Genomic DNA, 17,066 nt, shown 5'->3' on the forward strand with positions numbered 1-17,066 from the left:
TTTTAATGGAAACGTGAACTGTAAACTAATCAAGGGAGTTTAAAACATTTTGGGTACAATTTCCCTATTGTACCCGAACCTGAAACTCTACCCAAATTGTGAGGCAGGAAAGCGAACATAAGAATTTGCAACAGCTAAAATAGTGTGAAACACAGTACCAGATAAGACAGGAAAACAGAGGTTAAAAGTGCAATATAAAAGCAGTTCAAATTTTAGCAATTCAAATAATGTAAAATTGCAAGACTGACACTAAAGTAGCTTATCCACATAATTTCAACCCCATCATAAAATTATGCACCACAAATCTTCAATCTATACTTTTGTGGTAGTGGGAGCGGGTTCCTCAAATACATCTCTAAATGGCAGACTATTGTTCTTTGTAGTATATTCCAGAAAGGCAGTTGAAGGATGATACTACAGCTAATTTTAACTCAGTCTTACATTTATTTAGAGTTAAACATTACAAGCATATATCTCCTAACTCAATAATGCCACAGTTTCAGTAATTGTCTCTTTATACCTCATTTGATCCAACCAGAAGGTTGCCAAAAAAAAACCAAGTTCCCTTTCTGAAAGAGGCACTATTGATATACTCTAACAAAAAAAAAACATAAAAAGCTTTAAAGGAAACTTAGCTAAATCAGATTAAAGTGATATTCCTAGGGTTGATGATGCACCCCCATCCCCCTGGTTGCAAAAGGCCTGAAGCAAACTGGACGAAGCCACATATTCCCTCTCCAGGCACACCTGGGCGCAGAAGACGAACACTCAACTGCTTGGAACTGTTGATGGCTAAATGTCTCTTTATACTTCTGATCCAACCAGAAGTTGTCAATAAAGATGCCTCTTCTGAAATGGGCACCACTAATGTACTGTAACAGAAAGAAACCCCCAAAAATGTTAATGGAAACTTAGTTAATCAGATTAAAGTGACATTCCCAGGGCTGATGATGCACTCCAATCCCACCCCACCCACCACGTGTTCCCTCTCCAGGGACACCACAGTGGAGACACAGCAGCAGAAGAGAGGCAGACAGTTGGGCTGAACAACCCACTTGGCTGCCCACTGCCTGGGCCTGTTGATGGCCAAAGTGTATCCTTAAATGTGCTCAAGTGAGGTCCCAATTAATGCCCTTCACCTGTACATAATTAAACATAATCAATATACCATTAATACTTAGCATGTAACTTTCAGATGGACAGAGAATTTCAAATTAACTCAAAGCCCATCTTGGGCTAAATCCCTCATTACTCACGGATTGCTCAGAAAACTGAAACAACATATTTGCAATTGCGACCCAACATGGATCTTCAAGATCTTTACAGCAAAAAAAATGACTGGCGTACTGACATTACTGTTTGGGTAGCCATATTTATTTCAAACTTACGGAACATAACCTGGAAGTTTATTTATTCCCAAATAGTAACGTAATATAGCAACATTCAACAAACATGTCCATCACCCACATTATAGCCACTATTTGAGCTTGATGTATAGATCACCTTACCAAAGTGTTGCTTCTAGTTCAAGGCACACAGTAGTAGATAAGAGTTGCATTAACAGTGTTCATCTAGCCTAGTTTTATGTTTTCCTTTTTAGATTCTTACAACTAGATTTATAGATGAATAGTGACCAAGAGAAGCTCTATAAATTTTGGACTAGTTATGATTTGTTTCCCCAAACTGATGAAAGATTGAATAAAATGCTGGCGCAGTGACTTCCAGACAATTATACTGTAAAACCACTGAAGTTACTTTGTGAAAGATTCTGAATATATGTTTATATTTCCTGGTTTCGAAATAATCCCTCACTGCATTGGACTTTTGTGACAGCAAAGATTTTCCCCATTGCTCCCTCAAGTCAGCTGCAGCTCAGTGATAGTATTCTCACCCGAGTCAGAAGGTCATGGGTTTAAGTCCCACTCCAGAGACTTGGGCACGTCACTTAAGACAACACTCTCAGTGCAGTACTGAGGGAGTGCTGCACTGTCAGAGCTGTCATTTCTTGGATGAGATGTTAAACTGAGACTTCATCTACCCTTTGGTAGATCCTAATGGTACTATTTCAAGGATGGAGAGGTTGGGGGGGTGGGGGGGGCGTGGGGCGTGGTGGTTGGCAGTGTGGAGCTGGTCCTCGTGTCCAGGCCAATATTAATCCCTCCAATCACCAAAATAAATTATCTAGACTTGATCACATTACTGTTTGTGGAAGCTGGCTCGTTTTAAATCAAGGTGGACTATATTGTTTCTATGCAAGAAAGCAACAGCTTCTAATATCTGTATTCCTACATTTAAAACAGTAATGTTTCAAAAGGACTTAATTTGGCGGTAAAGGGTTTTGAGATGTCCTGAGATCTTGAAATTACTATAAAATTGCAAGTCTTTTACCTTTCTCCCCAGATCCCTCAAGCCAGTGGGACTCATCTGTTCCTTCACCCGATTCTATACAGAACAAACGAACTGCGTGGCTTATAACATGTGACCATTATTCACTTTAACCTTTCTCCACACATTCAATCACACTGCCCATCAGTTACAGCTAGTCAACATTGTTGCGGTTTTATATGCCTTGAACCACAGGAAGGTAGATGATCTTGGTGGCGCTGAAATCATGAGCGAGTTTAAGATGAGTCAGGGAATTATCAATGATTAGTCACTTTTCTCTTTCATCTTACCTCTTGAAGTACCAGATCCACACTGAAAAAGGTCGTGACAAATCTTTTTGTTACTTTTGCGCAAATAGTCACGTGACAGAATTTGCCGGTTTGTGGATTGACATGGGAAGAACTTGTCTCCCCACTCTCACAAGCTTTTCCCTTATATTGGCACACAGAAGAAAGGTGGTTTTCCCCAGTAAACATTCCTCCCCATTGAAAGCAAGTATTTGGCGAAAATGCTCCAACATGTGTGTTTAAAATATATCCTCTGCAAGGTAATCAATGATGGCATTTCAAATCTGACAGCCTTGGACTTAACTTCTTCATGCCAAAGTTAAAATTGTGAAGCTACAAAACTGCCTTGGAAAGAGTCAGCAAACAATCTTGAATTTTCCACAAAAAAAGAAATGGAGCAGTTTATTTTGCACTTGGTTGATCTATTTTACCAACGCTACTTGCAGTGTAGAAAATAATTTCTGCTTTTTTGTGTTTGCACTTAACATAGACTTTGTATTCTGGCGCAGTTTTACCTAATTATGCTGTCGTGTCAGCAGCGCATTTGGCAGCACACAATACTTTTGAGCAATTTACATTTTTTGGGGGATACTGCTCTGAACCTTGCCCATGGCAGTTAGTTTTGTTTGAGTTTTCATCCACTTGCCTTTGCCTTGGTATGTCTTACATGCTCACAGAGACTCACGCACCAGTGAAACATTTCAAATTAGACTGGCCAAAAGTCAGACTGGCTGTACACAACCTTAGCAGCAAGGTTCATAATAGAACATTCAAGAAACTGAAGGATGTTGAGAAACAGAATGGTTGAAAAATGAAGCAAAACACCGTTAGGATGCAACTGTGAACACCATGTTAAATACATAAACGTTGATTTGCCCTCTGATCGGTTAACAGCAAACAGGCTGTGAAACCACAAAATACACTGATGTATCAAGACCTTACATAATACATTTGCAAGTTAAATTCAATACAATTTGTTGTCTAGGGAATGGGGTCATGCTAGAACTGCAATACATTGAAGCTTTATTTATTGATATTTAATTGCGTGATCTTCTTCCAAAGCAAAAGTCAAACTTAAAATCCAGGGTTCTAGCAAAAATTACAAATTAAAAACCTAAACATCTTTCTCACCCAACAAAAGTTGAAACTCGTGAAAACTTAAGCTTGCTAATAAAATATCTGACATTATAATAACGTCAGGGTACACTACTACCCCCGCTGAACACTTTCACATCTCAAGCTTTTCCACAGAAGCAGTGAAGCAATAAAACAGTTGTGAGATTAAACATAACACCTTTTTAAACAAAATTAAAAATGGATCTTCTCACAAAACATTCATAGCAACACTTCAAAAGGTGCGATTATTTGTACTATAAGGCACAGCAGGGTCTTCATCAAGATTAAACTTGTGATGGGTGCATCACACCTGTGTTTTTTTTTTTACAAAGGTCATAATCCACCCTTTTATCTGCACTGCTAGACAAACATAAAAGGTAAATGTAATGGATTGTCCAACACTAGTCAACTTTGGACCATCTGTGCATTCCAATGACAATCAGGTATGTGAAACATCACTAATACCATAGCCTTGGGTTCTACTGATATCACAAAGTTATAACTCACAATGCCTTACCAACTGTAGTACTTGAAAACAACTTTATATAATGATTTGACGACTTTCAGTATAGTATGTACTATGCAGTACTGTTATTGTTGAAATCTTAATTTCAGTAATAACTATCACTGCAATAGTGATTCTATTACAAAAGAAGTTACACAAGAAAAAGTAATAGCTAAATTTAATTCCAAATTTGCCTCACTTTTGCATGCCTAGGATTAAGATTTATTCTTTTCAATGAGTTTAATCCATCATATGAACATCAGAAGTTTTATTTTTGTTTCATTAGTTGCTCAACAGAAACAGATTTGAATTTCTAATTAGGCGAGCTAAATATATAGGTACAAAGGCAATGTAGAGATGCCTATGAGCCATTAGACAGGTGACACTAGATATGCACAACTAATTTCAACAAATTTTTGAAATCCAGATCTCAGTCATTTGCCTTCATGGCTGCCAAAAAAAGGCCAGTGCTATCTTAGAGCAGTCAATAACAGTTCAAGCAGGGGAGAAAGTAAGAAATAATATAGTCAGCTGCAAATAAATATTGGACACCTTAAATCATTGGCCGATCTGTAATAACAGGTTCTTACATAGGGTATTTTCTGCATTAAAGGTGCTAACCTCATCACAGCAGTGCCCAAGGACCCTGAAAAAAATGATATCAGGAGATTAGATCTAAAGCTTGGTCAAAGGGATGGGTTTAAAGGAAGGCCTTACAAGAGGAAAGGAGTGTGGAGAGGAGGCAGTGTTTTAAGGAGGAAATACCAAAAGTTGTGGGGCCTAGGCAGCTAAAGCAGAGCCAGTAATGTTGGGCAAGACAGAAGGGAGGAAGCACAGAAGACCAAGTCAGATGACTCATGAATTTGCAGGAGAGGTAGGACTTGTACTTCTGGCATAGGTCAAGAACAGAGAAGGGTGAAGCCATACACATTCAAACACAAGGATGAGAATTCTGAGAATTTTAAATTTGAGGTACAGATAAACAGGGATGGCTGGTGGTGATGGTGGTGGTGGTGGGGGGGAGCAGTCAAGGGGAAAGGATGCAGGAGCGATATTTAGATGAATGAGTGCAGGGGTGATGGGTGAGCAGGACTTAACACAGGACAGGATATGGGCAGTAGAATTTTATATAGCTGAATCTTAAGGAAGGCGAGGATGGAAGGCCAGTCAGAAGACAATGAAATAGACAAATCTGTTTACGGCATTGGGAAAGTTTTCACTTTAAATGAGCTAGGTTGGAGTGAAGGAAGTGGTGTTAGAAGTGATTTTCCTTGTAGGTGAGGATAGAGTTCAGAAGCTTCGTTTGGTTTGATTAGTACACCGAGGTTATGAACTGTCTGGTTCAGCTTGAGAAAGAGCTGGAGAGCAGAGAGCTTGTTGGTGGCAAAGGTTGAAGATAAGGGATTTGATCTTCCCGAAGTTTAGGAATTGAAGTTCATCAAAACTGAATGTTGGAGACGTAGAAAAACATTCCAAGGCACTTCACAGAGGCGTTGACAAAACAAGCAAGGATGGTCCATAGCTGGCAGAGCAACATCTGTGAGCTAGAGTTGAGGACAAAAAGGAAAGGGGAGAGGGCTTTATGGGGACAGTTGATAGTAGAGGAAAGAACCCAGTGTTCTTTTTTGCTCTACAGGTTGATTCTAGATTAACTAGTGAGTGCTTTTGGCAGAGAGGATAGCAAGGCCAAAGCTTAATGTGATCCAGTTAGGTTTGGTGAGGGATAGCTGAGCCAGGTCTGCACTGAATGTGCTCAAGTTGTTGCTCACTGGATTCCACAGAGCAAAGATTTGTACCGTACATCGAGTATTTTATTAAAGGAAACAGGGGTAGAGGAGTACCATTGCACATTGTTGTCTAGTAATCCAAACTGTTATTTTCTGCTTAACAGCATCCAAATAAAACATATTAAAGAAGATTGCTTCCATGAGGAGTCACCTTGTGAACTCAATAACCAAATCAGGACTGTACTGACACACAACTCTTGCCCATTCAGATTTTGAATATAGACAGTACAGTAGTTGTTGGGATATGCATCTCCAATACAGAGCTGTGCACTGTATTTAACAGCCCTTTTAATTACTCATTCCCTGTACCTATGGCCAGCAAAATGTTGCTTATTTGAACTTTTAAAAAAAAAATTACTTATTCTCCTTGCACCACCACCCAAACCTCAGCCCGTCCATTGAAGCTTAAGTTTCAAAATAGATTTTGGGACAGTTTGTGCTTCACCATTTTAAGTTTTTGGTGCATGATTTCTGTACTAAAACAAGCAGGTTCTAGGTTCATTTTTATGCTCAAAGCTCTACTTTTGTCCAATCTCCTTTCAATTTACTTTTTTAAAAAAAAAAACTTTGCTCTTCAGTATGAATAGTTTGCATTTCTCTCACTCAGATGATTTTTTTCCTTCCCCCTGTCTCCCAGCCTACACAGACCCACTATGTTGACATCAGAACTACCCAGTAATAACCTTGCATTAAAAGAATTCAAGTGGCACAATAAAACTTCTAATATATTGCATTCTTCTGAAAAACAATTGTAACATTGTTCAGGGATGGAAATTATCCCAGAAATTTGAAAGTCAAAAAACATTATACAGTTTCGAAATGTTGAACAGTTCTAGTTTGTGAGAAATTTTACATGCCCCAAGACACAAAAATTGAATTTTTGGCTAAGAGAATTTCTCTTGCGGCCACCAGTAAGCCAATCAAGTTTCTGACTTTGCTAAAACCAAATAATTCCAAATGTGATTTTCGGGGGAAATGGGTGGAGTTTTAAAATTTTAGCAGAAAGAAAAGCTTAAAGCATACAGCTTACTATTGATGTTTTGGGGGTTGATTGTATACAATGAGTTGTAGACTTTTGTTCAAGTTCACATGCAGAGAAGTAAGCAACCTACAGATCGTTGCAGATGAGTTACAGTTCATTGAGGAAGTCCCAGTACCACACATTGTTTGCAATGCTATGGATAGTGATGGTAGAGTCTCCAACTTTCTTTCCATCACATGGCTGACCTGGAATCTCTCCCACTCTTACCGCCTGCTATTGGCATATGTTGGAAGGATTTGCAGGTTAAAACTCAACCTGAATGGCTGGGTTATAAACAAATCTTCCTGGGCCGGGTCTTGAACCCATAAGCTTCAGGCTCAGAGGCATGGATGCTACCCATTGCATCACATGACCCTGCAGAAAGTACATTTTTGGTAAACAGCATCAATAACCGGATTCAAGTGACATTAGCAACAGAGCCAATGATAAAGACGATCAATTGGAAACTAGCTAATTTCAGTTAGATGACAGGGGACCCAAGACGGATTAACTAATTGGAAAAATGGCAAATGAAGCAGATCAATTGGGAGATATTTAAATTCGAAATGGATAGGAAAAAAGACTAAATACATACATAGAGTAAAAGGAGGGTGTGAAAGACTGGTACAAAATTTGTTATTTTTCAAAGGGAGGCATGCAAAAAAGGACTTGCGTTAAATTAGTCCAAACAGCAGATATAGTAGATCCAATCAAGTACCATATTTTGTATAAAAGAATAAAAAAAAATTAAATGGTAAAATTCTTAACAAAAGAATGAAGGGATTTAGGGATGTAGATACAGTCCAGAGATCTTTAAAGGTTTGAATGCAGGTAAAAAGGCCACAAGGAATGGCAAATGTTAATTCGGGCTTTTATACACAGGGGCACTCAATAGGAAAGTAATACTGAGTTGGTACAACATATTGGTTAGATCACTGTTGGAATATTTCATGCAGTGGAGCCTGGGAAAGGCATAACGAGTTTCAATTAGAATGAATCAACAAAAAGAGGTCATCATTCTGAAAAACCACGTGGAATTTGGGGCTTTTCTCAATTAAAGTTAAACGGGGATCTCATTGTGATTTGCAAAAATATGAAACATTTTGAGTGGGTAAACAGTGAAAGGTTGTTCTGCTGGTTGGTAAATTGGAATAAGGAACATAATCTGAGGATTGTTGCTATAAGAGTGAGAGAAGTTATAATTAACCCCCAGAGGATCATTCAAACTTTGAATGCTTCATCACAAGGTGGAGACTGTCACTGAAAATGAAACTGAATCACAGAATTGTTACAGCACTGGAGAAGGCTCCTGCACCCCTTTCATTTTATATTGTCGCTCCATGTTCTTCCTACCAAAATGAATCACTTTACATTTCTCCACATTGAATTTCATCTGCCACTTGTCTGCCCGTTCCACCAACTTGTCTATGCCCTTTTGAAGTTCTACACCATCCTCCTCACAGTTCACAACGCTTCCAAGTTTCATATCACCACAAATTTTGAAATTGTGCCCTGTACACCTTGGTCTAGGCCTTCATAAATATCAGGAAAAGCAAGGGTCTCAACACTGTCCTCTGGGACACTCAACTACAAACCTTCCTCCAGCCTGATAAACATCCATTAATCACTCTCTGGCTGAGCGACAGGAAACAATTTTGTCCCCATGTTGCTCCTGTCCCTTTTATTCCATGAGTTATAACTTTGCTCACAAGTTTATTGTGTGGTGCTGTATCAAATGGCTTTTGGAAGTCCACATACACCACATCAGCAACATTGACACATCAACTCTCTCCATTACTACTTCAAAAATCTCAAGCAAGTTAGTTAAACACAGGGGCACTCAATAGGAAAGTAATATTGAGTTGGTACAACACATAGACCACTGTTGGAATATTTCGTGTTTCCTTAGGAAATCTGTGCTGACTTAATTAGCCCTAATTTGTTCGTCTGACTATGAATTTTGTCCCAAATTATTGTTTCTATAAGCTTCCCCACCACCAAAGTTAGACTGACTGGCCTGTCATTGCTAGGCTTATCTTTATACACTTGTTTGAACGAGGGTGTAACATTTGCAATTCTCTATCAATTCTGGTACCATCTGAGTCTAAGAATCATTGAAAAATTACGGCCAGTCTCTCGACAATTTCCACTCTCGCTTCCTTCTGCATCCTTGGATGCATCTCATCTGGTCCTGGTATCTTATCAACTTTAAGTACAGGCAGCCTAACCAAAACCATCTCCTTATCAATTCCAAACCCTTCTGTATAGGTAATCTGTATAGGTATTTGAAACAAAAAAATGTAAAAGGATACAGGGAAATGGGATTAGAGTGATGCTAAATACTAAGAGAGGCACAATATGATGTGTTCTGCTCTACTTGTACAGTTCTAGATCGTCAGCATCCTTTAAAAATAACTTTGCTTATGTTTATTTTTAAAATGTGGGGGACATTCTTTCCAACTGGATCACCTGATCTGCTTAAAATAGTTAGCCTGTTCTTTTTGGAGTATTTTAGTATAAACAGTATAGATGCATATCCAGAGTCCAGGGAATCACAATACAGATTAGCACAATGTCGTTAACAAAGGAAACTGCTGCATTGACTCCTTTTCCAATATGTGTAATCTGATTACAATTTGCATTTCAACTATTCACAAAACCATCACAATTAGAATGGCGAGGTTCTCCTGGCTGTTGCTTCTCTGACTTTAAGCGCAACGGTGCTATATAACCTTAGTTGTCTGCAAGACTTCAATAAGCAGAATTATTCATTAGCATGCTATATCCATGAACGATGAAAAACAGCAGTACAACTAGATTTTTGTTACTTGCAAAATTGAGCTGTGTCTTTAAGCTATACAAGTCTAGGGTTAGTATTATAAGTAAGTATATAAATATAGGAAGGCAAATGCAATGTTGGTATTTATTTCGAGAGGACTAGAATATAAAAGCAGGGATGTGCTGCTGAGGCTTTATAAGGCTCTGGTCAGACCATAGAATATTGTGAGCAATTTTGGGCCCCGTATCTCAGGAAGGATGTGCTGGCCCTGGAGAGGGTCCAGAGGAGGTTCACAAGAACGATCCCAGGAATGAAAGGCTTAACAAATGAGGAACGTTTGAGGACTCTGGGTCTATACTCAATGGAGTTTAGAAGGATGAGGGAGGATCTGATTGAAACTTACAGAATACTGAAAGGCCTGGATAGAGTGGACGTGGGGAAGATGTTTCCGTTAGTAGGAGAGACTAGGACCGGAGGGCACAGCCTCAGAGTAAAGGGAAGACCTTTTAGAACAGAGATGAGGAGAAACTTCTTTAGCCAGAGAGTGGGGAATCTATGGAATTCATTGCCACAGAAGGCTGTGGAGGCCAGATCATTGAGTGTATTTAAGACCAAGATAGATAGGTTCTTGATTGGTAAGGGGATCAAAGGTTACGGGAAGAATGGGGTTGAGAAACTTATCAGCCATGACTGAACGGCGGAGCAGACTCGATGGGCTGAATGGCCCAATTTCTGCTCCTATGTCTTATGGTCTTAAGTACTGGTAGGGACAGGTCTGTGGGAACAACTTGAGGTGAACCAAGAACATCACACATTAAAGCTTACTGGGCCAATTGCAATTTTACTTGTAGCGTATTGGTATCAATATGCTATGTCTAGTGAGAATTTTTTTAAATACAAATTCATTCACAGGATGTGGGCATCACTGGCAAGGCCAGCATTTACTGTTTATCCTAATGCAACTGAGTGGCTTGCTAGGCCATTTCACCAGGCCACGAGCACCAACCATATTACCGTGGGTCTAGACTCAAATATAGGTTTGACCTAGTCAGGCGGCAGATCTCCTTGCCTGAAAGGCATTAGTGAACCAGATGGTTTTTTATCCGACAATTCAATAGTTTCATGGTCGCTGTTACTTGAGGCTACGCTTTTTAATTCCAGATTTATCTAATTAGCAGCATTTAAGTTCCCCAGCTGTCATAATGGGATTTTAACTTATCTCTGGATGATCATTCCAGGCCTCTGGATTCCTAGTCCAATAACATAACTGCTATGCTACCGTAATCCTGTAACTACACAGATTTGTAGGTGATTTTGTGCATTTTCCAGGACCAAGGTACAATAATGAGGCCCTTTCACATTGGAATTGTTTTACATCAGGATGCTGGTTAAATATTAGCTTTGTCCAAGATAATGTCCAAATGCAAATTTTTAAACCAGAAAGTTGTATGTGTGGGGGCTCTAAAATTCCTCACTTGGATTATGCACTTGTTATCCACTTAAAATAATTTTTATGTAGGCCTTTAATGCAGGCAAATATTCCAAGGAACTTACTCTCCACTTGCCTGGATAAGCACAGCTCTAACACTCAAGAAGCTTGACACCATCCTGGACAAGCAGCCCGCTTGATAGGTACATCACCCATCATCTCAAACATTCACCGGCACACCATATCTACAGTCTGCCTGTACCATCTACAAGAAGCAAGCAGCCACTCGCCAATGCTCCTCCAACAGCACTTCCCAAACCCATGACCCCTATTACCTAGAAGACCAGAGCAGCAGGCACAAGGGGTCACAGCTATCTCCCCTAATTCACCTCAGGTCACACACCATCCAGACTTGGAAATATAGCACTGTTCCTTTCTTGTCACTTTGACAAAATCCCATAACTCCCTACATAATTGCACGGACTGCAGAAGTTCAAGCAGAAGCACGCCACCACCAATTCCAAGACAATAAGCACTGGTCTTGCCAGCGATGCCAACATTCCATGAAGGAATTTTTAAAAAGTGACAAATTGTCACTAATCCAAAAAAAAAGATATTAGAAGGATGACTAAAAACCTTGCTCATACATTTTTCTATCATTAGAAGGATCAACGCATTTCCTGATTATGCTGACCATTTTCCTTTCCTAGTCTTTCCTCACCATTTTCTTTGCCAAAACAACCATGTGACATATTTACATCCCACTAAAGTTTGACAGGAAAATATGTGAACACCGAACATGGTAACTGGCTCAGACATCTGGCCTCCGTGCAGTAAACCATTTTTAAGATTTCTCCCAAGCTGCAAGCATTAGCTTCTCACTCGCCAGATGACATCAAAACAACTCAAAATGGCCATTATTCATTCGTGTGGGCCTCGACCACTGGTATTAACAGACTATCCAACTCTGGAAGGCATCACAGCCAAGATCACCATGCGCACCTAGCAGGATTCTCCATATGATGAGCAGGTGTGAGAACCATAGCCAATTCTCCGGTCCCTAACCCAGATACAGAGTGGCCAATAGTACGTGCATTGCTATCTCAGCTGAGATCAGCTAACTCAAAGACAGGGCATCAAGACTACGCTCGAGATGGCAACTGTCTTGAGACAGGGACACCCCCCCCCTTCAATAAAATTGGTATATGTCACATATTTTGAGATTTACAGGAGCTTAGGTTTAAAATCTTGCCATACAAATAGTTTTGGTGAAATTCACTGCAACTCACTTATCATGTCTGACTGATCAAATGTCAGGGTACAGTGTAGCACAATAGATTTTGCAAGGGTGGATGACACAGTACATTTCAATTTACCAATAACAATTAAAACGTTGGAGAACCATTAACCTAGTCCAAATAAATTTTGTAAATGTTTTCATTTTTAATGTAGGGAAGAAATTGTGCTTTTTGTTGTCTGAATAGGATCAGCACCAGTTCCCCTTTTTTGCTTATGGGAAACAATAAAAGCTTCCTTCATTGAGAAAATGTCATCCCCAGAGATGTGGCGTTTAGCTAAGACATCAGTTCTGTTTGGGACGCACCTCAAGAGCTTTATTTTGTTTTCTTCCTTCTGTTGATTTATAAACTATGAAAATTAACATTCAAAAATCTTCCTATTTGTGTCATGAAAAAGTCAACGTGGCTTGAAAACAGAAAAGCCGCCATAACCATTTCAAAACAAGAGGGAATATTCACAGACTGCAGCTCTGAAATAGCATTAATAGTCACTCAAAATCGAGAGGGAGGAAAAAGCAGATATATTGAAAAAATAGGGGAATGACACCACGTCCGAGTGCCCTAACATTTCACTTTCATCAGGGACGTTCACGTAATTTTTTTTTTAAATATTTAAAAAGAGGAAAGCTATGAAAACAGCACAGACCAAAGACATCAAACGACAGGCGTCTTATTCTTTAAAAACCTATTCTAATCTGGGCCACATTTACGCAAAAAGGACGAAAAATCAAAACTTTCTTTCCCCCGCCCTTTTGAAAAAGGGTCGAAAAATCTTTTAACAAAAAATATGGCCAAGGTGCCTAAAGAACAGAGACACTGAAGCCAAAGAAAAATCTAAATTTAGGGCGGTTGCCATTTTAAAATAGATTACCTCATTTTAGATGTCCTGATATTTCCGTTTTGTTGAATTTTTTGCTTTTTATATATATATATATATAATATAAAGAAGATGTTGATTATGCTTCAAATTCAGATCAAACACCAAATACATGCGAAGCGCGACAAGCATTTCAAAGACACCTTGTGGCGCTTTCAGGGTTTCAAAAATTAAAACCCTTCAAACCTTCCCGTTTTTAAAATTAAAAAAAATAAATAAATAAATCCCCATTCTTAAACACACGAAGGCCTCCGTTTGTATTGTTTCCTCTTCGAACTACAAAACAAAAGAGAGAGAGAAAGAAAACCCATGAACCTACAATATTTTTTGGCCTTAAATTGGCGTTCCAGACTAAAAGGAGAAGCTGAAAGTTCAGGAATCGATTTGACTTCAGGAATTAGCTAACAAACAAACAAACACAACACAACACAACACAACACAACAAAAAAAAAAGTCAAAAGAAAACTTTCTCCCTCCACAATTAGGAAAAGCAATACTGACCTGCAAAAAGAAACACCAACTTTGTACTGGGTGGGTGGGTGGGGAGGAAGAAAAGGGTTTGGAGTTCACTAACCTGTGCTTTCTAAAACCTCTCAAGTTTATTTATTTATGTATTTATATATATATATATATATTTTTTTTTGTTATAAATATTAGAGGGGCCCCCTCACCACCGACCCCCTTCAAGATGCTCATATTTTCCTTGGGTTGGGCCAAACCCCCTGAAAACTCCTCCAAACACAAGATGGCGGCCGCCAGCAACAGATGATTAAAGAGGGAGAAAATCAGGCCCCCCCCCCCCCCCCCCCCAAAAAAAAACATTGAAATCCAACCCAAGACATCAAGAGACTAACACATCAGACACGCCACAGTATAATCACTGGTGTGAGGATCTAAAATGTATTTCTTTAAAAAATAAACTGCTTCCCTCTCCCTCCCTCCCTCTCACTCACTCACTCACTCACTCAAAATCCTGTCAGTTGAAGACAAAACATGTCCTGTCAGAACCAATTCCTGTTAACAAGAAAAACACCCCCTCCCCTAAAAAGGAGAGGAAGGGGGGGGGGGGGGTTTATTCTCGATAAAAGAGGCTTTTTTTGGTTAATTTCTATTTCTAAAAAAAATTCTCTTCAGGATCTCCCCAGTTAGAGGTAAGATTGAAGGAAGGTGACTTACCCACAGGGTTTATATTTTTGCCTCTGCCTCTGTGTGTAGGGGTAGGTTTTGTTGTCCTTTTCTCTCTCTCTCTCTCTCTCTCTCTCTCTGGCGCCGCTTCCTTTTTTTCTCCTCTTCTCTCTCGATTGCAACCAGCCCAGGCTCAGACAACGCGCCCTCCAGATCAACGTGGCCACGCCTGAGGGGGTGGCAGCCACAATTCAAAGCAATGCAGGCAGCCCTTCTTCAAAGACAAGCCTCTATTTCCTCAACAAACTGGTACTGGATCATGTGAAGGACCTGCAGAGAGAGAGAGAGAGAGAGAGAGAAATCATTTAGATTAGGGTGGGGATTTTTTTGTGTTCCTCAAATTATGATTGTTGCTGATAGGGCTTTGGCACTGCACTAGTTAACACGTTTAGAGAGAAATTCCTCTGTGCCTGCTTTAATGACTGGGTTGCCATAAATCACAAAAGCAATTTTATGCCGACGCATTAATCACCAATATGCTAACAGACGAAATTAACCCTCTCAGTGGTAAAAATACATTCTATAGCGTACAATGAGCCATAGACACTTGAAAAGTTTCAGATTCAATCCCTAATCTGGGGGCATGACAATTAAATTCAGCTGAGTGCTCAAAGAACTGTTTCAAATACTCCATTAGGGTGACACTCTGCCAGCCCAGTGCCAGAAAACTAAAATATGCATTTGATATGTCCTCTTCTCAAGAGGACAGCACCACTAATATGAGTAGTCTATATGAACTAAAATTATATGCGGGTTAAATTAAAATTAGATTCTCTTGGTTAATGATACAAACAGTATCCTGTAGTGCTCAGTGGTCGTAGGAAATTTTGGGTACTGTGAGATCTCTTTCCGGGGTCACCTGGGTTTGCACAAGGCCTGAGAAAAGTGGCAGTCAGAATGACCCTCCCAGTGGACCCTGGACCAATGGATGGTCATTTTAGTCAGGCCACGGAGCAGGCTTGTTTGGTCCTCTGCATGCCAGCTGATTATGTTTAAATGTGAGGTTGAAATTCAGGCTTTCAAGATAATTGAGCAGCTTTTCAAGATAATTGAAGAGGCGCTGTAATCTTTGTCACTGTATATATGTGAGGAAGATGGGCTCATATAAGCTGCAGAATATACATATGGCATTGGTATCTGTAATATAGGTCAGATGGATATTGGAGGCCAGCAATCCATGCAACACTTTCAACCCTAGGTCCTCGGTGATTCAAGGGAGGATCCTTCACCTAGGGATGCTCACCTCTCTTGGCCAGCAAGTTATTACAATAGGCATGTCCAGATGGAAGACTAAGCAAGGAAGCACACAGTGTGCAACCACACCTTTTACAGAAAACCCCACTGTGCAGAATGAAATGGCACATATGAAATTGTCAAGAGAATTTCTTTCCAATCAGGTTTCCATCCCATTACACTATCAAAACGGCTCTTATCAAATTCACAAATTACATCCTGTGTGACTGCAACAAAGGTAAACCCATACTCCTTTTCCTTCTCCACCTTCCTGAAATGTTTGACATGGTTGATCACACCATCATCCTTCCAACGCCTCTCCACTAACATCCAGCTGGGTGGGGCTGCTCTCATTTTGCTTTCATTCTTACCTATCTAATTGTAACCTGACAATCACCTATAATGGCTCTACTTCACCACCCCTTTCTCGAACCTTCCATTGTCAGACTGCTTGACTGACATCCGGTACCGGATGAGTAGAAATTTCTTCAAATTAAACATTAGGAAGACTGGAGCCATTCCCTAGCCATTGACTTCATTCCTCTCCCTGGCAAATCTCTGAGGCTGAATCAGACTGTTTGCAATTTTGGTGTGTCATGTCCCTAAAACATGAAAGAGATCATAAACTGTTAAATCAAACCTTATTTTTTTTGTTTATTTAAAAAGTGGACTCTGCTGAACCAAAAGATGGCTGCTATGGGTCACCTGATTCACAAGTTGGCTACAGCTTCTGGAAATTTCCAATAGCAATTATAGGACAAAAGCTGAACCGATTTCCTTGTGGGATCTCATACCTCTCATTGTGAGGACACATTACAAAACCAGGGATCAGCAGACGATCCATCTCCTGAGCCTGGTACTATAACAAAGGGGAAACCATTGAAACTTGTTATACCTGCAGAGGCCAAAGCCACTGTTCATCTCCCAAGGCAAACAATGTATTTTGATCAAAGACATAGAAACTGCTTGTTAGCCTGCAACTGACTAATTAATGGGCAACATCACATGACTTAAGCTTCTGCCCTTTGGAAAGTTTTAATATTACATTTTGAGACTCACAACTTAGTCTGCTGTTTCAACTCCAGCCTGCAAACATCAAAGTAGGACTCCAGACTGACTAACAGTCTGCATCAATTCTAAGCCTCCTCGAACCCTGTTTCTCTG

At 39.8% G+C, this 17,066-nt stretch overlaps 1 protein-coding gene across 2 annotated transcripts in view; it reads right to left on the reverse strand.

The window, feature by feature from the left end:
- Window positions 1–14,939, reverse strand: part of LOC121279849 (transforming protein RhoA-like) — a 39,723-nt gene extending 24,784 nt beyond the window's left edge. The window contains exon 1 of one of the 2 annotated variants that reach the window (XM_041191305.1): window positions 14,661–14,939. The gene's annotated coding sequence lies outside the window, so the exon portion shown is untranslated. Of the gene's footprint in view, window positions 1–13,985; window positions 14,006–14,660 lie in introns of those variants that run through there. The other variant, XM_041191306.1, reaches the window with a different exon arrangement.
- Between the last annotated feature and the right edge of the window lie 2,127 nt (window positions 14,940–17,066).

The sequence above is a fragment of the Carcharodon carcharias genome, chromosome 7 (genome assembly GCF_017639515.1).
Source record: "Carcharodon carcharias isolate sCarCar2 chromosome 7, sCarCar2.pri, whole genome shotgun sequence".
Taxonomy (NCBI): domain Eukaryota; kingdom Metazoa; phylum Chordata; class Chondrichthyes; order Lamniformes; family Lamnidae; genus Carcharodon; species Carcharodon carcharias.